Below are 18610 nucleotides of genomic sequence, written 5' to 3'. Positions count from 1 at the left end.
AATTTACTTATTTGGTGCCATACCAATCAAACTGCCAAAAAAAATTTTTTTTAACATACAGGCAAAATAGCTTTACTGGAATGTCTTTAGTCACAGTTGAAATTAGCAGTATTAAAAACATTAATTTCTCCATAAATATATGGAAACCATTTCCAAAACCTATTTTTTTACATGAGAAAAATCATACATTTCGTAATCATTAACTAAATGGTTGCCATCCCTTTTTACATAATGTTTAACCTCTTATCTCCCACCCTATCCCTGAACTTGATGCAATAAATTCCCACCTCCCTAGTTTACAGTAGGAAACTGTGTTAAACTGTAAATATCATCATCAATGTTTAACTCTATAAACAAATAACGTATTGGCAAGGATCCAGTTGCAAATTAGGTTCCTACAACATGGCAAAGTAGATGTTTTTGTTTTAAAATAAATTAATGACAGCATATTTTGGTGAAGGTGAGGCGGCTAATCGGGAACTTGTCAATGCTTCAATTTGAACTGGACACTTGCCTTTTCACTTCTGGAGAAAAAACACTTGAAAGTCATATATATAGTTCATTAAATTATGCAGCAATCTTCTTTTTTTTTTTAATTGTCCCAGAACTGTTTTATTGGAGCTCTGGTCACTGAATCAAGTCTGATATTTCAGGACAACGGGAATGACAATCACCAGCAAAATGATAACAGCAGCCAGGGCCATGATGGCCTTCATTTTGCATCCACGCCACCACAGTAGTCTTCCTTTGAAGCTGTTTAGATCTGTTGCTCAAAACTGCTGCATTATCTGATAAGCTTTCTGATTTGTCTCCTAGCTCATCCAGTCTCTCTCCTCTTTCAATCACTTTTGTAATATTCTCTTGCATGACATCAATTACTTCATCCACCTGATTCTGTACATGCCTAATTTTGTCATTCCAAGGTCCAAATTTTGGTCCAGATGGGCCCCTTAGGAAAAAATCCTCTTCTTCATCTGAATCTTCTTCCAAAAGATTTCTCCTTTGACTTTTAACAGAACCAGTGACATTATCATCATTTAGGTGATGCTTGAATTTAGGAGGCATCTTTATTACTCAAAAAGTTGTTTTCTTTTTCCCAACTTTAAGAGGCAGATATACACCACCTGTGTCTCCACCTGGGAAGCTTCTGCTCGCCCCTCGGAACCAGGCCAGGCCTGATCAGGCAGAGCTGGGTCGGGGAGAAGGGAAGGGAAGGGGAAGAAGGAGGAAGGAAGGAGGAAGGAAGGAGGAAGGGGAGAAGGGGGACGGGGAAATGGCTGTGAGCAGACCCAGCGTCAGCTGCTCAGCTCCTCTGCCGCCCCTTCGGACCAGCAAGCATCTAGGCCCCAAAATTATTTTATAGAGCTAGAAAAAATAACAACAAAATTAACCTGGAAGAACAAAAGGTCAAGAATATCAAGGGAATTAATGAAAAAAAATACAAAGGAAGGTGGCCTAGCAGTATGAGATCTCAAATTATATTATATAGGGGTAATCATCAACACCATCTGGTACTGGCTATGAAATAGAGTGGTGGATCAATGGAATAGATTAATTACAGAAGATACAGTAGTAAATGATGATTGTAACCTGGTGTTTGGAAAACCAGCTTCTGGGATAAGAACTCATTATTTGGCAAAAACTGCTGGGAAAACTGGAAAACAATAGGGCAGAAGTTATGTGTTGTCCTTCATTTTTGAAGAGGACCAAAGTGACATCACTATGCCAGGGTCCAGTTACAGTGTGTCCGACTGGCTGATCAGACCAGCATGAGCTCAGAATGTTCTACCACAAGTTGGGCACAAATAGTGCACATGAACACTTGGGTAGATTCTCTAAATTTGCGCATCTCATGTTTCTTTTGAGTTGCTTCCATTCTGCTTTGCTCACACAGCACAGCACCTTCCCTGATGAGGGCATGCCATAAGAGGCAGTCATGTGCCAGTGTCTCCCACGTCACACCATTAATTCCAAAGTTCTTCAGAGAGACCTTGAGAGTTGTCCTTGTATTACTTCTTCTGACCACCATGTGAGCACCTGCCCTGTGTGAGTTCTCCATAACATAGTCTTTTTTGGCAAGATATGTTTTGCATTTGAACAACATGGCCAGTCCATCGAAGGAATGCTCTCTGAAGCAGAGTTTGAATGCTTGGCAGTTCAGCTCTAGAAAGGACCTCAGTGTCTGTTACCTATCTTCCCAAGACAATTCAGATGGAAGTGATTCCATTTCCTGGCAAGGCACTGACATGCTCAGCACAAGGGCTCTGTAGACCTCCAGTCTGGCAGTCAGTCTAATACTTCTCTCCCTTTGGAGCTTCACAAACACTAAGCTAGCTCTGGCAGTGCATGCCTCAACCTCCTTATCAATGTCAACAGCCCTAGAAAGTCTACTACGAAGGTAAGTGAACTTATCCGCAGCCCTCAAAACTTCTCCACTCGCTGTAAATGATGGTTTCAAGTGCGGACGGTGTGGTGGTGGCTGGTGGAGAGCCTGTGTTTTCTTGGTGTTGATTATTAGGCCAAAATGAGCACAAGCAGGGGGAAGCTAAGCGGCGCAGTGGATAGAGCACCAGCCCTGAAGTCAGGAGGACCTGAGTTCAAATCCGGCCACAGACCAACTGTGTGGCCTTGGGCAAGTCACTTAACCCTAATTGCCTTAAAAAAAAAAAAAAGAACACAATGAGCACAAGCAGCAGAGAACCGATCCATACTTTGGTGCATCCCAGCTTCAGAGGCTGCATTGAGTGCACAATCATCTGTGAACAAAAAGTCACGCACCAACTGTTCCTACGCTTTGGTCTTGGCTTCCGGCCTTTTCAAGTTGAAGAGTTGACCATCAGTGCGGTAGCTGACCTTGATGCCATGTTCAACGTCATTGAAAGCATTTGACAACATGGCTGAAAACATCATGCTAAAAAGCATGGAGCAAGCACACGGCCTTGTTTTATTCCACTGGTGACTGGGAAAGCGAGGGAGCCTTGTCCATTATCCAGAACCCGGGCAAGCGTGCTGTCATGGAAATGGTGTACAATGCTGCTGAACTTCTCTAGGAGCCCAAGTTTTTACATAATTTTCCATAAGCCCTCATGACCGACGGTATCAAAGGCCTTGTCAGATCTACAAATGTGGTGTAAAGACTTCTGTTCTGCTCCTGGCATTTCTCCTGGAGTTGTCCAAGCTGACCAAGATAAGGTCAAAATGGGTCCATGATTTAAATGTAAAGGGTGATACCATAAGCAAATTAGGAGAGCAAGGAATCATTTAGGTGTCACATCTACAGAAGGAGGATTACCGCTTTGTAATACAGCTTGAGATCTTGCATGGCTAGGCCACTTCCTGTGTTTTGTGTGGCTTGTTAACAGGATTTTTACTGAGCCAGTCACTAACCTGGGAATGCCTGGAGCCCCACAAAGCAGGCCTAGAGACAGGAGCGCCAGCAATGAAGTGGTTTAACTAATCAACTTCAGCATGAACATTGTTCTCATAGCTGAAATAAAAGCACAGGTTATATACCTAAATCACACATGGGGAAAGAGGAGGGAAGACTGATTACAAACAGTCATTTAGTGGTTTCCCACAAGAAACCCCCAAGTCCCACAACACAATTCTGGAGTCAAGTCTTTATGGGTTGTGACCACCTCCCTAGAGTACAGAACCAGAGTTCTGCGATGGGAACAGGTTCTACGATCTTTGATGCACTTCACTTAAGGTCCAGTGATTGTGAGGGTTCATTACTTTAGGCTGCACTGTGAGCTCTGACCCCAGAGCCTGAGGGGCAGCTCTTGAGGAAACCAAATTATTACTATGCTCATTACATACCGTATCGATAATATGAAAATTATAATTCCCTTCTCAGACTCATAGAGGCATTAGCTTCCACTTGCCCAACTCTAATTTTTGAGGAATCATTCTCTTCGGTAAGCTTCTATAGCTTCTTTTCCGTTTGGACAATTCTGCTTTTTAAGGAGCTGTTTTCTTCAGTGGATTTTTATGTTTCCTTTTCCAAGCTGCTAACTCTTTTTCATGATTCTCATTTCTTTCTCCAGTTTTTCTTCTACCTCTCTTCCTTGGGTTTTAAAACTCTTCTTGAGATCTTCTAGGAAGACTTTTTGGGCTTGAGCGCAATTCGTATTCCCCTCCGAGGGGGCACAAAGGCACGTGGCCACTGTTGTCCTCTTCTGAGTTTGTGTTTTGATCTTTCCTGTCACCATGGCAGCTTTCTGTGGTCAGGGATCTGGTTTGGGTTGTCTTGCTTTTTGCTCATTCCCTAGCCTATTTCATGACTTTTCAAGCTGAGTGCTGTTCCTGGGGCACCAGGGTGCACCTTCCTGAGCTTCTGGCACTGGGGGCCAGGGGCCTGTTCCCCAGCTTGCTGTGGCTTTTGGGGGTGGAGGCCTCACAGCTGGTCAGCTGTGCTGCTCAGCTGGGCCACTGGGCCTCCTTTCCTCATTTGTGCTGGGGCTAGGCACACCTGCTGGCTTGCCCAGACATGGTCCCTGCTGTGCCATCCTCCCTTTTTACAAGTGAGACAGACCTTCTGGGCAGAACCCATCCGTTTTCTTGGGCTGGAAAATTGCTTCACCCCATATTTTTGTGGGTTCTGTCACTCCAGAATTCGTGTTGAGGCTTGATTTAGAGTTGTTTTGAGGGAAACTGGGGACAGCTCAAGGAATGTCCAGCTTTTTCTCAGCCACCTTGTTTCTGCCTCTGAGGAGTTAATTTTTCTAAGGATACAACTGCATTATTTTAATTTTCCAAATTAACAGCATTTCCTATACAATGGTTTCCCCAAAATCCCAATGAGAAAAACTAGAAATATAATAAAACTACATAAACAATGTTACAGATTTTAAACATGAAACAAAATTGCTAGTTAAATGATATCAACTCATTTGAATGCATTTCTGAATTATCTCGTGGGGAAAAATCACTTTAATCATCTATCAATTTTGACATTCTAGACTGATTACATTTAGAAAAGAATAGAATAATTATGATCCAATTAAAATTTTTATTCTTTAGTTGTTATTCTTACAGTTCCTAAACATATCACCTTACTGTTATTTTTTTTTGGGGGGGGTGAGGCAATAGGGTGAAATGACTCGGCCAGGGTCACACAGCTAGTAAGTGTCAAGTGTCTGAGGTCAAATTTGAACTCAAGTCTTCCTGAATCCAGAGCCGCTGCTCTATGCATTGTGCCATCTGGCTGCCCTATTAATGCTAATTTTTAAGTGTATTTTGCTTTAAGGTCTGATCTACCTGTAGAGGGTCAAACATCCCAGTTGTTCCTACAGAAGAACACATGTGACTTTCAATGAGCCCACAGTTTAATTTAATTCAGGAGAAACTCAGTCCAATCTGAATCTCAATTTACAGTTACAAAGGGTCTATAGAATCCCAGTTTTCCCAAGGGCTATTTGCTGCCAGCATCTCAAAGTGCAGCCCCGCTACTTTCAGAGAGCCTGGTCCCCACATTTTATCTTAGCAGCCTTTCTGCTCAGAACAGGGAGGTTCTGAGTCCCAGAGCAGGCAGAGAGACTGAAGGAGAGGGTGGAGAGATGGGGGAGGAGCAGCTCTCAGAGATTACCAGCCTGGTGGGTGGTGCCCAGGTGGAATACAGCCTGGGCTGGAGTTTGGGGCCTGGGAGGAGTCTAGGGCAGATCATTCCAGCAGCAAAGGCATTCTTGGGGAGGAAAGGCAAGCAAGGTGGCCCTGGGTGTGATTGGAGGAAAGGGCTCATCTTGTGGTCCTTGGGGGCTGGGCAGTGTGGGGCCCCTCGCAGAGTGCGCTGGCTGGAAGCAGGAAGTCTTGCCTCTGAGACTGCTGTGCCTTCTTCCTTTGCAGCTAAGATCTCTCTGCCTTCTTCCTTGGAGCTGAGATCTCTTTACCTTCTGGAAGCCAGCACTGTGGGTGCAGGTCGCAGGTAGGTCACAGCCAGGGCCCCACACAGGTCCTGCCTTCTCCTCATTGCCAGTGTCATTGGGTCTCCTCCTCCTCATCTGACCTCATGGCGAGTGTCCTCCAAGTCCTCCAGGAGCATGCCTGCCTCCCTGACCTGGCCAGTGGACAAGCTGCCTGCCCCTAACTCTTTTCCAGACTTCCAACACTTCCCAAATGTCCAGGGTCCCCCTCCGCAGATTTCCCATTGGATCACACTTTCCCAGACTTCAAACTTTGCCCATAAGGATCCTGAAGTCCTGCTTTCAGCCTTCCTATCAGGACCCTGGAGTCCTGTCTCTCTGCCCCGAGCTCCAGCCCTCAGACCTAGGACCCTGTAAGGATCCAGCTCTACCTGCCCTGAGGACCGCACGTTGGATGCAGAAACCAAGCTTTTTCCTGGCCCCTTATCTGTATCCACAGCTCTCAGGTGGCTTCCCTCTCATATCCCAGGCACATGGCTCCCTGTCTCCACTTTCCCTTTAGGGATTCTGAGCCTAAGCTTTACCAGGAGGTCCCTGGCTCCCAGTTAGACCTCAGTGAATGGGATGTCCCAGTGAAGACTTCTCAGTGTAATTAAGGTAATGAGCAGAAGGTAGTGTGAGAAATGAACTCTCAGAAGGGAAGGTTCCTCAAAGGGTCAAATAATTCTTGATTACTACTTTCAAAATCCTCCCCCACTCAGACCCTGTTTTTAAGCACTTAACAGAAAGAATAAGCCCTGCCCCACCCCCAACCTGAGCCATTTGTCTTTGGCTTTGAATTTTGCACCTGGAATGTAAGCCCCACCTCCTGGTTAAGGGGATAGGAAGAAACTTTCAAGCTTAGAATGTAAGGCCACCCCCAGTTAAGGGGGTAAGGTGGAGACTTGTTTGTTTTCATGGTGGGCGGAGATTTGGTTTTCTAAGGCGGCCCCTGTTAGGCAGTCTCTCTCTCTCTCTCTCTCTCTCTCTCTCTCTCTCTCTCTCTCTCCCTCTCTCTCCCTCTCCCTCTCCCTCTCCCTCTCCCTCTCCCTCTCCCTCTCCCTCTCCCTCCCCCTCCCTCCCTCTCCCTCCCTCTCCCTCTCTCTCTCCCTCTCCCTCTTCCTCCCTCTCCCTCCCTCCCTCTCCCTCCCTCTCCCTCTCCCTCTCTCTCCCTCTGTCTCTTCCTCTCTCTCCCTCTCTCTCCCTCTGTCTCTCCCTCTCCCTCTCCCTCTCTCTCTCCCCCCCCCACATGTACTGGAGGAGCAGACAGCCATCTCGGGAGACTGTACTAAAGGTAACCTTTGCTTTCCACTTTCAGAGTTTAATTTCACTTGGGGTCGCTGTCCCACACATCAGCACACAGTCTCCTTGCTTTCCCAGGCTCAGTGTCCACCTGGAGCCTTTCTGTCACTCTCAGGACCCTGACCTCTGCCATGTACTGTGTTAGGATGTCCTCCCTCCCAGCCCCTCCCCCTGCTCTCCTTCCCCAGGCCTCCTGCTTCCCTGACCCCACTTCTTTCAGAGCTCTCAAGTCCCCTACCAGGGGGCTCAATCTCAGACTGAATTTTCTCTCCCAGTCTCTAGCTACCCCCTGGTCATTCCCTGGTGGCTCCATCCCAGAGCCCTCCCCATCCTCTGCCTTCCCTGCCTTCTCTTCCCCTTTAGATCAAGCAGTCAGTCTGTTATCTAGATAATGTGTATGTTGGTTGGGGAGATGGGATGCAGGGAGGGCAGAGGAACAGTTGGAAAGAGATTTCTGATTCAGGAGCCATTGAGGCTCTGACTTGTCTCATCCCATCTGAGATCCCAAACCTCTTCTGCCTCTTGGTGCTATGTGGGAGGATGGGGAATGAAGGAGGCAGAAGAAAGGGAGGGAAGTAGTCTTCCTGTTTAGACCATCTTCATTTCCAATCCTGACCTTCCCTGCTGCCTCCCTCCCTCTGCAGGATGAAGTCTGCCCTGAGGGCAGCACCAGGGCCTTTGTGACCCCTGTGGGACCTCACCCTCTGTAAACCCCTTGTAGGCCAGCCTCCTGCCTAGGAAGAGAAGGGAAGGACATTTCCCCCTTTGGAGTCCTTCTTCCTCCCCAGCTTAGTCTGCAGAGGACCAAGGCCCTCCCCAAGCAGGGAACCCAGAGCCTGAGGGAATGGCCCCTGGGAGCCACAGACCCCCATTTCAGGTGAGTGCAGTCTGTCCACAGACTTGACGAACCTCAGCCATACAGGCCATTTCCACAGGAATGTCCATGAAGCTGGCAATGCTTTCCCTGTGGATCATTTCTTTATAAAAATAGGCATGAAATGAATACAGAAGTAACCACCCTGCCCTGCTCTCCTGTATTTTAAACTGATTCATTGTCACCTTGGCATCTGGAGCACTAACCCCCTCCTCACAATTGCTGCCCTCCCCTATTTGTTTTTAAGGTCCCCTTGATGAGGTCTAGAGGTTAGGGGTCCTAGAATACCAAAATCACGACACATGGGTCCTGCCTGAAAGAATTCAAGCCTTCTTTCAGCCAAAAACAAGGTTTATTGAAGATTCACCATGTTAGCTTGACTCTTAAGGAATCTGAGCATCTGTGACCTATTGGCTAGATTGTGAAAATCTGAGCAGTGGCTACATTTTAGGAATCCAAGCATCTTAATGGAGATGAGATGAACCTTATATACAGAAAGACTATAGGAGGGATCTAGGAGTGGATCTGAATGGGCAGGACTCCTGGGACCTGGAAAATAGAGCCTAGCTAGGATTAAGTGTGGGAAATGGCCAGGGGCCAAAAGGAGGGCTAGGCTAGGTTAAGGGTTACAGAATTGGGAGATTGGGTATAGCTACAAAGAAAGACCAGTTGATGGGATTGTAGCCTCAGGCAAACGACAGAGATTTGGCCAAGTGGGAAAGTCCAGGATTTTTCCTTTTTGGGATTTAGCTGTCATCCTCATCACCCTCATTAACCTGCTGACCAGGACATCCACTTCACTCCTTAGGCCCTTCAGCAGGGATCAAATTTGAGCCTGCCTACCACCCTCTCCTCTCTGGTTCTTGTGGCCAAGCTTTCCCTTATACCAGCTCAAGGTCCAGGAAACCCTTCATGCTGAGTCTTGTCTGGACAGGACTTGAGCAGAGCCCTGAAGGCCCCCCAGCTCTTGTCCTTTGCAGGGCTGCTGGTGCTGCTCATGTCCTCCTGCCTCAGCTCACACAAGCCTTCCCGGGTCTCCCTGAAACCCTCTCCTTTACCCATTCTTAGGTCCAGGTAACAAGCATTTAGAAAGGCCTTACTCTGTGCCAGGCAGTGTTCAAAACTTCCCTGGATACAAAGGAAGGAAAAAAACCAGGGCCTGCCATCAAGGAGCTTCCAGTCTAATGTGGGAGGTGACATGGTAGCAGCTGTGTCCAAACAAGCCCTCCACAGTAGAGGAGGGAGGTACTCTGAGAGGGAAGATCTAAACATTTTGGGAACCAGGAAAATAGGTTTTCAGAAGGTGAGAGACATCAGTAGGGTCTTGAAAGAAGCCAGGAGGCTGAGCCAATGTCCCTGGTGAGAGAGGAAGACAGTAAGGTGTAAGATGACTGGTGGTGTGCACCTACTGTGTGCCAGGCACCCAATAAATTTTACCTTATGCGATCCTGTGTTGCAAGAATTGTCAGGGTCCTTCTGATGACAGCCTGAAAAAGGCAATACAGGATCCAGCCAGGCAGGTACATATCCACTCAAAGGGTGACGTACACTGTAAGGGACAGATACCAGCGATCTTCAATTCCACAGATATGGGGTGTTTGTGTGTGTGTGTGGTAAAGTATGGGCACTAACCGCTCTTTACGAATTTGATAGAATTTTCCTGGCTTCTGATAGTTTGAGTAATGTCACTTTTTTGGAGGTGTTCCTCTGGTTCTTTTGTGTTTGTTGCATAAAACTGTATATAGTATGTTCTGATTATCCTTTTCATTTCTTCCGGGTTTGCTGTGATTTTACCTTTACTGTTTTCTATTTTATTGATTTGATTTTCTGCTCTCTTTTAATCAGAGGAGCCAAGGGTTTTTATCAACTTTATTAGTCTTTTCAAAGAACCGGCTTTTCATTTGGTCATTTCTGTGATTTTTTTTGTTTCTAATTTATTTATTTCTCTATTTTAAAAATATTTTCTCTATTGTGCTTATTTTAGGTTTGTTTGTTGATTTCCTAATTTTTTAAAGTACATATTCAATTTATTAATCTCTTCTTCTGTATTCCTAATGTACAATCATAAGTATATATTTTATCTCTGTCGACTGCTTTAGCTGAAACCCAGAAATTAGAGTATTGAGGAAAATTAATTTAATGCTGTATCATTTTATTTATATTAATTTGTAATATTCCCTTCTCTGTTTAAAAGGCCATTTCTTATGTTAGCTTAAAGAGAAGCCCTTCCCAGCACATTTTTAGCTGAGGAATTTAATTTACTCTCAGGCCTCAGGACATCTACCTGGACATGGACCATCCCATAAACCAAAGTAAGGGCAGGGAATCTATAAAGAAAAGCCAGCTGGAGTCAGACCTTTTCCCAAGGACTTGTTGCATTGTCCTTGCTATGAACGTCACGAAGATTTGGGATGACCTAGTCTAGAAAAGAGAGACTGAGCCAGTGAAAACCTGATTGAGATCCCTTATGTTTTTCTAGCCAAAGATTGCTAGAGAAACCAGCTAACATGGCATTTCTTAAGTGCCAGAGAGGGGCAGGTCAGCCACATTTGAAATCCATTTCCCACCCCGTGCCCCAGCCCCAGCTATGTATTGCCAAGCAGCCTTATTTACTGCAGCTTAAATTAGTTTTGGTTTGGATTGGTTTAGAAATAACACAGTCTCAAGTTCCATTTATATATAAGTATATAGTAAAGGTATTTATTATTAAGATAGTAACCTAGTATAGAGTTAATAAGTCCCAGCAGATAACAATAACAAACTTAAGTCTCAATCGGTATCAAATCTTGTCACAGCCAGGAGAACCATCTATACCTGGATCACATGGGCTAGTTTTCAGCCTCCAGAGTCCCAACAGGAAAATCCCAGGCTTAACACCTGCACCCTGGGAAGACTTGAAGGTAAAGTCGGGGCTACCTGCTTCTAGTAGTTCCCTCTAACAAAGAAGGCCATTTGCCAAAATAAACGCATGATTGGTGGAGAAGGAGCTGCTGTCAAAACTATCCTTGAGAGTATTCCTGCTCATGAATATCCGGTTCCTGGAAGGGTGGCCAGCCATTCTTGGGAGCAGATACCATAAAGGGTCCTTCTACATCTAGCTAGGAATAAGATTAACATGAAAGAAGAGTCAGGGTCAAACTGCAGGCATACTGAGGGAGGTCAGAATTCATTCATCACAAGCCTTAGTAAAGCAATAGGGACCCTGAATCCACAGGAGTTGTCCTTTACATGCACTTCTCAGTAATGGGGAGAAGCTGGGAACTCTTGGCCCACCTCCTCATTAAAATGTCCCCATTTGCTAAGGGAGTCCCCTGTGATGTGCTGTCAGGCCAATCAGGAGGACAGAGCCAGAGATAAAACCCCCAGCCAGTTCTTTCTTATTCCTGATCTTTTGGCACACAATGGAGGTGAGCCATTAAGGCCCCTTTCTTACCAGGTGCATGCCAGCCTCACAAAGGCTATCTCGCTAGGATGATTGTTTCTGCTTGTCCTTTGTTAAATTCCAGCCTCCACACTTTGTTGTTTCACCATTTTCATTTTCTTTTCCAATATTCTTCACCATTTCTGTGATTTGTTCTTTGACTCAGTCATTCTTTAAGACATCATTGTTAAGTCTTCAGTTGGGTTTGTATCCTTTGTTTGTGATCACTGAACCAATTTCCATTCTTATTTCATCATGCAATGAAAGGATATATGGATTATTTCTGCCTTACTACATTTGTTTGCACTAAGTATCTCTGTGCCCTGGTACATGGTTAATTTTTGTAAAAGTTCCATATGGTGCAAAGAAATATGCCTACCCCTCCTGGAGGCCTGTCTTATATACCCTGGGAAGAGTGGATGTTCCCAACAGGAGGCAGTCAACCTGGATTGCTTAATGAGTAATGAGAATGAATATTCTACTGAGAGGTGGACTGTTCTGATAAGGGGCTGGGGGATGTGACTGTGATTTTGGCACTTTTACTCCCAGACCCCCCCCCCCCACAGACTTTGCTTCAGAATATATCTTTTACATCAGTTCTGATAAGGAAGAAATTTCACATCATCCTCTCTCTTTCTCCTCCACAGATGCAACTACCTCACAGATAGAACACAAACTTTCTCCCTGACTCCACAGGGAGACCCATTCCGTAATAAGACATTTCTCAGCTTTCTTCCAACTGATGACTGTATAAAATGCTTTTCTCAAAATTCCATTGGGCTCTTACTGACTGAAGTTTCAAGAGTTGAGTGTGACACTCATAAAGGGTATGACCTTTGAGCTAATCTCTTCTCTGGGCTTCAAGTTTCTTCCTATAAATCAAAGAGGATTGGACTATTTACCTCTGCAGTGTCTTTAAGCTCTATGGCTTATGACTTTTGATGATTTAGGAGACAGTGACATTCAAGAATGTGGCTGTGGACTTCACCCAGGAGGAGTGGGGCCTCTTGGACCTTCCTCAGAAGGAGCTGTACAAGGGGGTCATGCTGGAGAATGCCTGGAACCTGCTCTCCCTGGGTAAGGACACTTCCCCTGGTAACTCTGAGTCTGCAAGCAAAGGGAACATCTTCATTCCCTAGTGTGCAGGGTTTGGAGGATCTATCGATCATTAGACACAGAAAAGTGTTGGTCACCTGTGGCCAAGAGACATACTCCCTGGTTTTCCTATAAGAAGTCTCTGCATTCTGTGCAAGGACCCTGAGGGTTTCCTTTGCTGCACCTGATGCTGTCTCTCACCAATCTACGTAGCTTCCGGTCAGAGACACAATCGGTGTGGAAGAATCTCAGATGTCCAACTAATCTTGGAGGTTATTTGGTCTAACCTCTTGCTGGACATGAATTTTGTCGGCCAAATCTCTGAGAATTGCTCAGCCAGCTTTTCCTTGCAACCCCTTCCTCCCCAGGATGGATCTAGTATTTGGAATAGTCTTCTGTTTAACAAGCAGACATTGGTGGCTCATAGCTCTGTCTTGTGGCCTGGGTACAGATTTGTCCTTCATCTTCCTTCATGTTGCCCCAAAATTCCAGCACAGATGGTGGCAAAGGAAGGGAAGCGAATAAGCATTTACATTCACCCACTATTTGCCATGTGCTGGGAAAAGCGCTTTCCTCATGATATTATGTCATTCTATCTTCACAGTAACCTTTGAAGTTGAGTGATATTATTATGCCCATTTTACACTTGGGAAGCTGAGGTTAAGTGGCTTGTCTAGGGGCACACTACTATCTGTCTGAAGCCAGATTTAACCTCAGGCAACCCTGACTCCAGGCCCAGGGCTCTCTCCACTGCACCATCAGCTGCCTCTGATTTCTAGACAATGGAAACTATGCAATGAGTCCATCCTTCTATGAAGAAGGTGCACAAGATCAAATTCTCTGACTCCAAACCGGTTCCGTGACTTTTCCCCCTCCTCTCACCCAAAGGGGCAAACGCTCCCTGAATGAACAGTACACAAGGGATCTATGGGTTTCAGGGAGTGAGGAGCCAGTGCAGGAGGACAGGGCAAAGGGTGATTCATCAAGGTCCCTGGAGCTGGGGCACAATTACACTTTGAGCCAGTTTGAGGGTTAGGAGTTTCTGCCAGAATGGAGCATAACAGAATGGGGGGCAGAGGGTTTGGCTGTTGTACAACACGTCCCATTTTGGGTTACTTGCATCACAAGCTCTGATGGGTCAGTACAAACTCCTATGTGTGGCCAGAATGGAGTGATTCTCAAAGTGGAGCAGCTCTGTGCCCACACTCCTCTCCCTAAAGTGAACTAAATTACAAGTTTCTCTCCACGCTCAAGCCTAACTGACTCCCATGCCCAGGGCTTGCAGTTCCCAGAGAAGATGTGATCTCTTATTTTGAGCAAAGGGAAGCACCATGGATGCTGGAGCAAGAAGACCTGAGGAGCCGCTGTCCAGGTGAGTGAGGTGAAAGCAGGTATGTGACAGCTTTGATTACAAGAGGCTGCTGTGTGTTACGGTGAAGCAAGTGCTAGATTTAGGGGCAGGAAGACCTGATTTGCTTGCTGTCCCAGGGGATAAATGTTAGTACAAACAGATTTTATAAGATTTTATTTTTCACTATTGAATATTAAAATGATGTTTAAACTATTTTAAAATTTTAAATTCCAAACCCTTTCAGTCCTTCCCCTCTCCACTCCCTGAGATGTTAAGGAATCTGATATAGGTTATACATGGGCAATCATTACTACAAGGATTTTATTTTTATTTTAGTGATCAAAGGCATTTAGAGACTACTAAAAAAAAATAAGTAATGGCTATCCCAAAAAATTAATAGGCCAAGGTGGTGAAATCAATAGAGACTGGCCCTGGAATCTAGAGGACCCAAGTTCAAATCCAGCCTCAGACATTTGACACTTACTAGCTGTGTGACTCTGGACAAGTCACTTGACCCCAATTGCCTCAGAGCTCTCTGTGTGTGAAGCTCTTTGTAAATTAAATCATCCCTGGGACGAGAGCTAATGGCATTTTGAAATAATTGGTTCTGCCATTTGGCTTTTGAAGACTTTTCTCATTGTCTAGGGAAAGAGAATGTAAGGGAGTTTATCTTTTGCTGATGGAGGGAAGGGGATATAATAATGTGCGTATATGTTTTATTGCTTCTTTCTTTCAGAAGAAGAGATCAGACTGGAAGTGAAGGAAATTACAGCAGAGCTAAGTCTTTCTGTGGAAGAAACTCAGAAGCAAAGATCTATGGATGATGGTCCTTGTGACATCACTTGGAGCTAAATCTGTGCTCTATATCAGAGAATCCACACTGGAGAGAAACCTTATGAATGTGATCAACATGGAAAGGCTTTTAGAGATAGCTCCACTCTTGGTCAACATCAGAGAATTCAAACTGGAGAAAAACCTTATGAATGTAATCAGTGTGGAAAATCTTTCCTAAAAAGGGCCACTCTTGCTAACCATCAGAGAATTCACACTGGAGAAAAACCTTATAAATGTAATCAGTGTGGAAAGGCATTTACACAGAGTGCCAGTCTTACAGTACATCAGAAAATCCACACTGACAAGAGAAACCTTTTGAATGTAATCACTGTGGAAAGGCTTTTACACATATGTTCACTCTTACTGTACATCAGAGAACCCACATTGGGGAGAAATCTTATGAATGTAATCAGTGTGGAAAATTTTTCCTTCAGAGGAGCAGTTTTGCTCTCATAAAAGAATCCACACTGAAGAGAAACCTTATGATTGTAATCAGTGTGGAAAGGCTTTCAGAATCTGTTCCCATCTTATTGAACATCTGAGAATCCACACTGGAGAGAAACCTTACGAATGCAATCAATGTGGAAAGGCTTTCATATGTAGGAACAGTCTTACTAGACATCAGAGAATCCACACTGGAGAGAAACCTTATGAATGTAATGAGTATGGAAAGGCTTTCAGAAACCATTCCCATATCATTAAACATCAGAGAATCCACACTGGAGAAAAACCTTATGAATGTAATCAGTGTGGAAAGGCTTTTACACAGAAGGGCAACCTTACTATACATCAGAGAATCCATGCTGGAGAAAAACCATATGAATGTAATCAGTGTGGAAAGGCTTTCACAAGTAGGAACAGTCTTATTAAACATCAGAGAATCCACACGGGGAAAAAAACCTTATGAATGTAATCAACGTGAAAAGGCTTTTAGAGACAGGTCCACTCTTACTAACCATCAAAGAATCCACACTGGAGAAAAAACCTTATGAATGCATTCAGTGTGGAAAGGCTTTTAGAGACAGCTCCATTCTTACTAACCATCAGAAAATTCACACTGGAGAAAAACCTTAGGAATGTATTCAATTTCAGACATAAGAATAGTCTTACTGCATATATCAGAGAATTCACACTAGGTAGAAACCTTAGGAATGTAATCAGTGTGGAAAGGCTTTCAGAGACAATTCCAATCTTGTTAAACCTCAATGAAGCCATACTAGAGAGAAAACTTAAAGTCACTTTTTTGTTAGGAGACAGAAATCTTGTCACTAACACGAATGAGGAAAGGCTTCAATTAAAATAGAGTACAGACCTTCTTAGCAGAAAATTCATTCTGGGTGTAAGCCATTTGCAGACTCAATGTGAGAAGGCTTTCAGCCAGAGATCAGCTCTGACTTCACATCAGAGGATTCATGTTGGAAAGAAGACTTATGGGTGTGCTCCATGGGGACTGGTCTTTCTCTAGAAGATGGAGGTCCCCGGTGAAGAGTTAAACTTTGTGCCTGACTAACAGAAGGGTGAAATAAGGGACAATAATTCATACTGATCCACCAGGTAGCAAAACAGCAAAAGGAGGCAGTAGAATTGCTCATGAACCGCCTCACTGTGTGAAAGCAGCCGTCAGGATGTTCTCACAAACAGAATGTCTTCAGAACAAGGAAAAGCACTTCTGTCAACATTATATCATCTGGGGAACAATGTTTGGTGAAGGGAGAAAATCAGAGGTGTTTGATCAAGAGTATGAAAATTGAGGAGATTTAGGAGAATTTTGTGGTCTCCTGCAGGCCACCTACACGTGTGTATCAGCACGCATTGAGGCTACCACATGTGACAATCAGGAAACTTCTCATTAACTTGTCCTCATTTCTGCCTCCTGACTTTTGTGACCCAACATTCAATGGTGAAGAGGAAGGGATTCCTCTGATGGACTTGAGATAACGCTGAACCATCATCTGAAAAAAGCAGCTGCCCTGAGATTTCTATCCAAACGGCCTCGCATGGTTGCTCCAGCTCTATCAGCCTGGAAGGGGAATCTGAAGGAGCTGCATTCTACATAAGAGGCATCTGGGTGGCACAGTGGATAGAGCACTGGCCCAGAGTCAGGAGGACCTGAGTTCAAATCCAACCTGAGACACATGATACTTCCTGGCTGTGTGACCCTGGGCGATTGCCTCACCAAAAAGTGAATAAAATAAGATGCCTCAGGGATGCTTGTCACATGTGAGCAGGGGTACTGGACTGTCACAGGGGTCTTCAATGACTCCTCCAGGAGATGGTTTTGTGTCTTGGTAAATCCAAACTGACCTTAAGTTTACCACCCTTGGATGCTTGTCCTGGGGGCCTTTGGGCCAGCTTAAGATGGTTTAAGCATGTTGAGAAGGTGGGAGGAGTTTTGGATTTTTCTTTGCTCCCTTAAGGAAGTAGGAAGGAAAAAGAGAAAGAATTATTTAGAACAGGAATTATAACCATGTGCCCTTTGAAAGGAATACATAAATGTGTGGAGAGTATCTCCTTTTAAAGGGCCAAGAATATTGGATTTAAAATAAAAATGTTTCTAAATGTTTATCATTAGCATTTATAAATTCGGATCTGATTTAAGTTTACTGTTCTATAAGAAAAAAATTTAATAATAATGATTGTTATGAAAAATGATATAATGATTGTAAAATGCTTAATACAATTGCATATGTTAGACGTGGTATTATTATTTAACATAACTGTTAAAAGTACTAAGAGTAATAAGATCGATGATTTCTATATGTGGTAATCTGGAAATGCAATTGATATTATCTGAAGTTCATTGTTTGTGTTATAAAAGTTATTACTATGTTTCTAAACTGTATTGTATTTCTAAAACTCTTAGACTGTAAAATTTGAGGGACCATTGTGAGGTAGAAATGGTATTAAAGTAACTCTTGACCTGGAATGGACATTTTAGTGATAAAAATGAGATAATTTGAAACTGTTAAATACCTATTGAGGTATATTTGGTTATAAGCAAGTAATAATGATGTTGTTATCTACTATGATAGCAGATTTTCATTTAAAATCTTGACTATTATAAAAATATATGGTGGTTTAAGGTTATAGTTTCAGCACATTAATGATGAGATGAATGATTCTCTGCAAAGTGATTTGGAAGTGCATGCATCTATCTAATGGGTTATTTTAAAGTTTATTACTATGATGGAAATAATTTTATAATGTATTTCCTGTGGTACAAACATATTTTCTGGTGAAATACTTATTGATATGTATTGATTTGGAATTAATGAGTTATTCTCTCATATATCAGGGCCTCAATTAGAAATTTTGAGGAAAAAAAAATTTTTTTTCAACCCAGTCCTTGTTTAGGCTAAAAGATTAGGTTTATTGGGGGATGGGCTGTATGGGCCAGGCTCTTCAGGCATGGACTAGTGGTTATGGGGAAGTCTAGGCCGCCATCTTTGTGTCATTGAGGTTCAATCTGGATGGGACTTGGAAATTGGATGTGGCCTGAGGCTATCAGACCAGTAACAGACAATGATGGGCTAGCACAGATAATAGAGAAAAGCCAGTCTATTGGGGTGGGAGTGGCCCCAGAAGATCATTGGACCTGGTGAAGAGGTCCAGAAAGAAAGTTTTTTTGGGGGTCTATTTTGAGTTTTTAATATACTGCTTACATATTTCTGAATTTTCTTATATTATGTAGTCTGGTAAGCAAATGTATTAGTTTTGTTGTTGGAAAGGCAATTCATTTTGTAATTTGGAATGTTATTAGATTAAAAATTATGCCTTCAGAGAAAAGAAAAAAATGGGTCAGGCTGTTGGGGCATTCTACAAGATGCCATTTT

General features: G+C 43.8%; 1 protein-coding gene and 2 pseudogenes across 5 annotated transcripts in view; 1 reads left to right on the top strand and 2 right to left on the bottom strand.

Annotated features, from left to right (window-relative positions):
• PFN4 (profilin family member 4) overlaps positions 1-18610 on the bottom strand; it is a 56735-nt gene that overhangs the window by 11393 nt on the left and 26732 nt on the right. For 2 of the 4 annotated variants that reach the window (XM_078149212.1, XM_078149211.1), the window contains exon 2: positions 9514-9625. The exons of the other annotated variants lie outside the window; for them this stretch is intronic. The gene's annotated coding sequence lies outside the window, so the exon portion shown is untranslated. The remainder of the gene's footprint in view (positions 1-9513; positions 9626-18610) is intronic. 4 annotated transcript variants of the gene reach the window in all.
• LOC144455717 (vesicle-associated membrane protein 4 pseudogene) lies at positions 68-4790 on the bottom strand (annotated as a pseudogene).
• Positions 5559-17747, top strand: LOC110202046 (uncharacterized; annotated as a pseudogene). Its single transcript, XR_013484175.1, has 6 exons — positions 5559-5923; positions 6424-6493; positions 9145-9150; positions 12448-12574; positions 13869-13964; positions 14680-17747. The product of XR_013484175.1 is annotated as an uncharacterized LOC110202046 (transcript).

This window comes from Phascolarctos cinereus, unplaced genomic scaffold (genome assembly GCF_003287225.1).
Source record: "Phascolarctos cinereus isolate Bilbo 61053 unplaced genomic scaffold, phaCin_HiC Scaffold_2;HRSCAF=192, whole genome shotgun sequence".
Lineage (NCBI taxonomy): Eukaryota > Metazoa > Chordata > Mammalia > Diprotodontia > Phascolarctidae > Phascolarctos > Phascolarctos cinereus.
Note: the sequence above shows the minus strand (reverse complement) of the source record. Positions and strands in the feature narration are given on the sequence as shown.